At 50.9% G+C, this 8,500-nt stretch overlaps 1 protein-coding gene across 2 annotated transcripts in view; it reads right to left on the reverse strand.

Moving 5' to 3' along the window:
- Positions 1–5,487, reverse strand: part of Epb41l3 (erythrocyte membrane protein band 4.1 like 3) — a 212,318-nt gene extending 206,831 nt beyond the window's left edge. For both annotated transcript variants that reach the window (XM_038315264.1, XM_038315263.1), the window contains exon 1: positions 5,456–5,487. The gene's annotated coding sequence lies outside the window, so the exon portion shown is untranslated. The remainder of the gene's footprint in view (positions 1–5,455) is intronic.
- Between the last annotated feature and the right edge of the window lie 3,013 nt (positions 5,488–8,500).

The raw sequence follows: 8,500 nt of genomic DNA on the forward strand, positions 1-8,500 counted from the left end.
TCAGTGTGCTCTAGGCTAGCATCACTGCGCGGGAGTGATATTAGTGGGAGTCACGGGGTGGCTATGGCTCTGGAGAGGCAGGCTGCATCACAGGGCACTGATATTTCCGTGATGTGTGTTACTGGGAACAGAGCACGGAAGGAAGCTGGAGATGATGAAGACTGGATTTCTGTCTGGGTAGACTTGACCTGGAGATTCAGGAGTGGACTAGAAAGGATGAGATGTAGAACATCCAGGGGAAATAGTCACGTGGAAGCTAGAGAAGCAAGCAAGGATGGATTTCTAATGGACTCCAAATCATTACCATCTAGATCTGGCCATCATTCACCTGGCTGGGATTCTCTTCCCATTCTAGAAGCCAGTGACCTATTTCTGGGGAGCCGACCTGAAGGACAAGACTGGAACTAGATGTTGCACTGTGCATGTGTGTTACTGACTTCCCCAGAAGCCTCTTTCTACCCTCTTCCCAGATGGGGATTCTGAGGTCTTTGAACAAGTGCAAGGCAGGATTGAGGAGACCAGATTCTGGATCAGTCTGGTCTTTTTAATAAAGGCAGGCGTATTGACACGCCCATCACTTCAGACATAAAGGAATAGTTTCTCCTCCGCACCCCCTTACAGAACTCACAGTGTGAAGGACTGGCACCCACTCCTTGCCCCGTGTTCTCCCTGACTGACATCTCCTGAATGGTCCCCAGCCATACTCAGCACCGTTTTCCTGGATCATTACTGCTTTTCACCTAGTTAACTGTTTACTCCCTTGTGACACAGCATCCTAAGACAGGCTTCCTTCAGCACAGCATCTCCAGTTCTTCCCCTCCCTCCCCATACTGTCCCTTGCATTAGCTGTAGGCTGTGACACATTAGCTTGTCAGAACACATTCTGGACATACATCAATCCTGCTTTTTATGTAACCCCATCAAAGCACTAAATTCTCCTGAATAAAATGCTCATGCGCTATACAACCAGCATTAAGCCAAAACAAAGGCTTTTATTCCCCTGGGACATTAGTGTGACCTATTGAGGTGACAGCTTATATTCTTCCTAGTCACTGTCTAGATTTCCCCATCTTCATTGTGACGATTAGGTTCAGTGCCTTTCAAAATCGGTAGTATCATTAGCCAGTGGCTTTCCAGAAGGTACATTTTCATCCAATCATTTGTCTAGGTTTAGACTGACAGACCGTGGTTGGTCATATTCACTGGGCAAAAGTGTAATAGTTCAGTGCATGTGTAGAATAAGCAATTAGATAAGGCAAAGTGATTGACATATTCATCACCGCAAAGATTAATCACGGCTTTGTGTTGGGAGCAGTCACAGTTCTAACTATTTTGGGACATATGACCATTCATTCTTGACTGTGGTCACCCTAGTGTGTCACACAACTCTCGAAAGCAGGTCCCTAATAGAACTGCATTTTTTTTTTTGCACCTGTTGGCCAATCTTCCTTCTCCTTCCCTGTCCACTCCATTATTTTCTACTTCTGTAAGATCAATTCGACTTCTGCAACTGGATTGGGACCTGCCATATTTGCAGAAGTGAAGTCCTATCTTTCTGATGACGGCCCTCACTACGTTGGTGAAAATCCCTTGTTCTCATTTGCTGGGGCTCACGCTTCCCTTCCAAGTGTCTCAGATAGCTGTAAAGTTGTAAATTAATTCTTACAGTCAGAGTTGTAGGGAAAATTATTATTCTCCTTGTGGATGAGGAAGTGGCTGTCTGGACTAGACTGTGTGACTCATCCCACTTTCTGGATCTTTTATAAATGAACCATTCACAGCCAGCCTGCCCTCACTTTAAAAGTCCTACATAAATCACACCCCATTTTAGCTGTTGATCTTCTTTTATTTTCTTTACGCAGCGTATTGTGAAGACAGGGATCTGTTTGGGGCTGGGATAAAACAAAGACTTCTATGTTTTTGATTTGGAGAAACAGCCGCATGAAGATGTTGTTTTAGTTTTCTATTCTTGTGGCAAAACTCTACAACCAAGACAATTCATAAAACATTTAACAGGGATGACTGTATCAGAGGGCTGGAGTCCACGATGACAGCAGGAATAGCTGAGAGCTCACATTTTACTCTGCAAGTAAAAGGTAGAGAGGCATATTGGGGATCCCCCCCTCAATCTTCTGAAACCACAAAATCCATCCCAGTGACACACCTCCCCCCACAGGCCACACCTCCTAATCCTTCCTGAACAGATACAGCAACTGGGAACCAAGTATTCAAACATAGGAGCCTATGGGAGACACGCTCCCCCATAGCACCATAGATGGCAGCAGATTTTCCCAGAGGGCTGACTGTGGCCTTTGGGATCCAGGGATGGAACCAACTGCAGCCCAACTTTAACACAAGCTGGAATACTGGTTGGTTGCTTGTCTGTAGAGTCCTCCAAGAGACCTTCTCCTAAACACACAAGCTGCTAGACCTGTCTTTCCTTGTGTCTCCCACGGCTGCCACTCACAGGGCAGAGAGCAGCTAACTTCCCCACCTATCTCCGTGACAGCATGGAGATCATGTTTCCTTTATGGATCCACATACAGTACAAACTTCCCGTGGACTGCTCTGCTCGTCCTTCTCCACACTCAGAGTCAATGAAGGGATACAATACATCTGAAAGTAGTGAGATGCCCATTTCCAGAGGTGTTCAACAGGGGACCATTACAGACAGATGTAAGCAACTGTCTCATTTTCCACATTTCCTCATAGCCCGTGAAGCAATTTCATTAAACTCAAGTTTTAAAAATAGGTAGCCAAACAGTGCACATTGGTCCCCCAAAACAACGATTAACAATCGCTTTAAGTTGTTTTAATAATGATTAATCCTAGAAATTATTAGATGTCTCTGCAGGTCAGTGTTGGCATTCTAAGTATCGGTTTGTGGGTACGAACGAGCCATGCCCTTAACAGCGTACATCCTAGGGCAAGGGAAGGCGCCATTGCCTGGACCGAGGGCTCAAGGTTTATGTATAGTTTCTCTGCTCCTCGCTCCTCAGCACCAAGAATACTCCCTTCCCCCTCCCCCACCAGGAAACCCATTCAAAAATCCTCCGTGAATGGATTGCTAACGAGAGGTCCCTTACTCTTCCATGTCACCTAGGTCCGAACCGTGAAGGATCCAACTAAGAAATGCTTATGTGGCCACTACCGGAAGATTGAGACCTAGATCCCCTGGGTCACTTCAGAACCAGCCTGGGCTGGAATCTTTCCTATTTCCCAATCTTGTTCACCCCACTCCCAACCTTCCCCGCTCCCATAGGCTGCATGGTTGCAGCCTGGTCTGTGCCAATGTTAACTGCTCCTCCGGTAACTGTCACAAGAAATGCAGTTCAGGGGACCCCAGGCAGGCCTGCTCTACTACATCGTCGGAGTCTGTTTCTATTCAAATGGAATTTAGATTTAAGCCGCAATCAGATCAGGGATTTACAGTCCTTTCTACTCTCATTCATTTAGTGGATTTCAACCCTCTTCCGGTTTTAATCCACTGTACTTCACAGAGAATTACGTGAGTGGTCGACCAGCCTGGTGTAGGTGAGGCAGGGGGTATCCTATTTAGCAGAGAGCCCAAGGCGGGGCTGACCACTTGACTCACTCCTCTGGGTTGGGTTGACCTTAATTCCCCGAGGACCCTCCACTCTATACCCGCCTCCTCGGAATTTAGCTACACGTCCCGCGCCCTTGAGGGATTTTGGAGTCCCCCCCTTGCTCCCAGGAGGATTTTAGTGTTGGAACCCACGCTTTCTTAGGAGAGAAAGCCCTGGCGGCTTCCCTTCTGCGGAAGGAAAAGCGAAAGCCGCCAGAGGCAGCTCCAGCCAAATGCGCCGCGAGTCTGCAGCTCCTAAAACCGCAGAGGTGGTCACTAAGCGGTACAGACCCGGTTCTCAACTTCGCGTGTTACTTGGAGACCCGGGAACCGGTCTCCAGCACCTAGACTCGTAGTTCTGCTCACAGATCCCAGCTCCGGGACTGCCTCCTAGTCCCAGTGCAGGTTTGCCTGACCACCCCTTGCGGCCGAACAAGCTCAGCGCTAGCCCGCGCGCCCCTGGCTCTCCCGCTTCCCAGTAGGGCGCGCCCCAGGGAGTTCCGAGCCTTCAACTTCTGCTTTCCCCGTGGCTAGACGCCCTGGTATCCCCAGCTGAGATCCTGACAGCCTGGTCCTGTGAGGATGAAACGTTCGGTGAGGGGCGCTTTCCTGCATTTTGAAAAACAGCCCAATCTGCCTCGCGAACGCCTGGATCCTCATCGCGCAGTCTCCAATCAAAAGATTTTCGTCCCTGGACTAGTTTAGGTGGATGGGCCGGGAGTTCGAGAACAAGGAGAGGGGACAGTTGCTGAGATATCTGTGAGCGTAGTTGGCTGCAAAGGGCTAAGCGGCCCTGTGGCACTGAGGGGCAAAAGGAAGAGGGTTCCTGCATCTCTGCCTCCCAGAGAAGCCAAGACACCCTAGGGACACGCACGTGTACACACACACACACACACACACACACACACACACACACACACACACACACACGAGAAAGCAACCATATCCTCACATTCTGCTTTCCGCGCCCTCCACGCAGTCAGCTCAAAACCGGGAGGTCAAACCACTGACCACCCGCACGGGGCTGAAATCCTGAGACAAGAGGAAGGTTCTGGCCTCAGCTCCAAGGCTGGTGCCCTCTTAGGAGGCTTCTCAATTCCGCCCAAGATTAGGCGGAAGATTGGGCAAGATTAGGTTCCAGATCCCATCTTTGGGCAAAGGCTTTGGGCAGCATGGAGGAGGGGATAGGAAGAGCACTGGAAAGCGAGTCCTGGCAGAGAACTAGTCAGCCTCCGGCTCACAACTAGGCGGGGGGGGGGGGGGGCAGGCAGTCGGAGCCCCAGGCGCTCCAACTCCTGCAAGGGTGGGGAGCACAGTGACAGCAACCACCACTCCGCGCGCGTTGGCACTGGCACTGAATCTCCGAATAGGCAGGCTAGGCAACCAGTACCGAGGGGTGGAGGCGAGAGGGCGGAGGAGGAGTTGCCAGAGCAGAGAGGGATGACGTCCTCCAGAGTCTCTGGCTCCTGGGGACAGAGATTCGCGAGCTCTCTGGGTCTAGCGCTCTGGGTCGTGGGAAGGCGATCACTGGGGAGCCGCGCCCCACTCTTGCTGCGTCTTCAACGCGGCGAACACGGGGCTAAGTCGGGCTAGCCCGAGCTAGAGTGCAAGCCTTCAGGCTACCTCCAAGACACCTTTCTGCTGGTCTCTCGACTCGGGGTGTCCGCTCAGGAAAACCTACGCATTCCAGGAGGGCGCCGGCAGGTAGCCTCCAGCCGGGCCAGTCTTGCCTCTTCCTCGCTTCTTAACAATCGACCTCAGCCAAGGGCAGGCGCCTCTCCCCGGCCACTGCCCACGGGGCGAACCGGCGCTCTGCATTGGCCCCTACTACGGGGAAGGAGGGGGACACTGAGGTGGAAAGGTGCTCACCTGGATAGCAGAAGCCTTCCTCTCCGTCTTCTTTCCGAACCTGTTCCCAGCCCCCAGGCACAACCTTCCTCGTTGAAAACAAAGTAGTGCAAGGGCACAGGGATGGGGCGCTGCTCCCTAGTCCTTGCACAGCGGCTGTTCGCTTTGGCTTTTTCCAGGTCTGGGCTCAGACTCAGCGGCGGGAAAGGGCTCCCGGCGGCTGCAAAAGGCCGCCAGACCCGGGTTTCTCCTGCAGCGGTGGCGGCAGCACCTCCAACTTGCCACCTGCAGCGCGCATTGGGCGCCCGTGACAGCCGGTGCCGCTCAGCCCGAGCCGGCCCGCCCTCCGGGCGCTCTAGTTGGCTGCGCCCAGCTCCTAGGCGGGCCCCATGCTTGGCCCCGCCCTATACCGGCCTAGGAACTGAGTGCGCTCCCAAAGTCTTTCGCCAGGCCTCCCAGGGCTTGCTAGCCAGCAGCCTCTGCAAGCACGGAGGGATCCTTCCCGCCCAGACCCGGACACTTACGTGTCCCTCTTTAAAGTGACAACCCTCTTTTGAGTATTTTTCAAAGCAGAAGACAAACCATGGTCAAGCGGTGCTTAGTCTAATGGATGTGGCAAGTTTTTTTTTTTTTTCAGGAATATGAAAATGTCCCCCGTTTCTGACCTTTGACTTCTTTAGCCTTTGGGGTGAAAAGCCTCGGGTGATAAAAGGCAGAGACCTACTTTCTGAATATAGGCATTCCCCCTGTATAGATGACTCACCAAAGTCTTTCGCCAGGCCTCCCAGGGCTTGCTAGCCTGCAGCCTCTGCAAGCGTGGAGGAATCCTTCCCGCCCAGACCCGGACACTTAAGTGCACACAGTGCACTCTCTGTGTAGGTAGAGACTGGAGGAAGGAAAGAGGCTGAAAATGTCCCTTCGTGTACTCAAGTGTTTGAACAAGGGGAGTATTTTCTGTTGGTGGCCTTACATGTTTTCAGTCTCTGGAAAGAATTAACACTATATCAGCACAGAGCCAAGGGATGTCGATCAGAAACTGGCTTGGGGATGCTTTGGGCAAGTTTCACTGCTTTCCCTCCTCCAGACCCTTGGGTCCCAGCACCCACAAAACCACTCCCACAATGTGCTCTGAAGGCAACTATGTCAGCCTCTTGCTTTTGAGATTCTGCCTTGGGTTTAGAGAGTCCCAGCCATGCAAGCTCATGACCCATGACCGTATAGTTACACAGCCTATACTTTGTATGACTCCTTAGGCCTTGGATGGTAAACAAAGCGTAGCGTTTCTGGTTCCACATGTATCCCGGAGACGTAACTCCCAGTGCTCCGGCACAATCTGCCTAGGCCGTTCATGAGCTTCTGCCACTTAGCAGTTTCTGGAACAGAGCATTTTGGAAAGCTGATCTGGTAAAGCCTTCCCAGGGATAAAAGCTATATTTAAAAAAAATGACAAGCACAAGTCTGAAGAGCCATCTAATCAACCAGAAATGTCTGACTCTTGGGTATCTCTGTGTGAATGGGCTCCATTGCCAACTGCCTATTAGTTTAGAAACATTTCAGAATTAACTGTCCAAATAGCATATTTAATGGTCCATTAGGGAACTGTCGATGCCCAAGAGTGCAGGTGTGGCACCGTTTGATGTAACTACAGTGTGCACACGTGTTCTATGAAAGTCTCTGTGGAGTAAAGGGGAGGAAAAGACAGGAAAGGAAGTCGGTAGTTAGGTCCTTACAAGGAGGTGCATTCGGGGCAACTGGCACCAGCCAAGTTGACTCCCTGTCAAACACTGGGTAAGAAATTTGTGCTATTTTGTAGTAATGATTCCCTGACTTTACAGTAAACATTTTGTTTCATGAGGCCCCGTGAGACCACCTTGGGGACTGAGAACACCACCTTGCTCCCCACAGAGAGTATGGTCACCACTCTCAGAAAGGACAAAACAGCCCTCACCCTTCTCCAGGCTCCAAAAATCTTAGGTAATACAGACAGGCAGCAAAGCATTCAAAATGAAATATTTCGGCGCTCTGCTGAGTGTTCCCTTGGAGAGTTGCACTTTGACCTGAATTGGGTAAAACAATGAACAGAATGAAGGTGTGGCTTGCACAAGCTGGAGTTCAGGTTTACTTAATCACCAGGGAATAGCTGCTTCAGTGGCCGTAGAAGCAGGCTCTAGATGGTTATAATACGAGGCAGCTGGTACACTGACACCCCGCTGAGGGGCCAGGGCTCCACAAAGGGCAGTTCTGTCAGGGGCTTTGGAACTGGTTCTTCTTCTTCTTCTTCTTCTTCTTCTTCTTCTTCTTCTTCTTCTTCTTCTTCTTCTTCTTCTTCTTCTTCTTCTTCTTCTTCTTCTTTTTTTGGTTTTTCGAGACAGGGTTTCTCTGCAGCTTTTTTTTAGAGCCTGTCCTGGAACTAGCTCTTGTAGACCAGGCTGGTCTCGAACTCACAGAGATCCGCCTGCCTCTGCCTCCCGAGTGCTGGGATTAAAAGGCGTGCGCCACCACCGCCCGGCTCGAGAGTTCTTGCTCAGGGAAGCTTTCTCTTTTTTTTTTTTTTCCTGCAACCATAGAAGCGATAAGACAGCAGCAACAACGACGTGTGAATAAGAAAGCCTGATGTTGAATAGAGACGTTTCAGGAGAAGCCCCAAGTACCTGTTGATAGTGGGAGAAATGAGCAGCCGCCGGAATGCTGAGTGCTTCCAGCTGGTGAAGGGGCTGGACAACAGAAATTGCTGAAGCGTAGAGGCTCGGTCATTGATACTGAGACTAAGACTGAAGCTCCAAGAGCCAGCAGTCATGCCCTCCAGTGTGTGACCTGTTGGTGTCCATGTAGGACAACGCGGTTAAGCTTCATTTTTCTGATTTATGAAAAGAAGATACAGGTGTGCACAGGGGAGAGCTGGTGTAATGAAGATGATTCAGCTGAGACGCTCCACAGGCAGGGGACCTTCGACAAGCAGAGGCATTACTGTGAAGTGCTTAACGGGCTCAAAGGTCGCCTGGAACTTGTGCTGCTTGCTGCCAACGGACTATCTTTTATCTGGGGCCCATCCTGCCTATGTGCTCT

This window comes from Arvicola amphibius, chromosome 18, assembly GCF_903992535.2.
Source record: "Arvicola amphibius chromosome 18, mArvAmp1.2, whole genome shotgun sequence".
NCBI lineage: Eukaryota > Metazoa > Chordata > Mammalia > Rodentia > Cricetidae > Arvicola > Arvicola amphibius.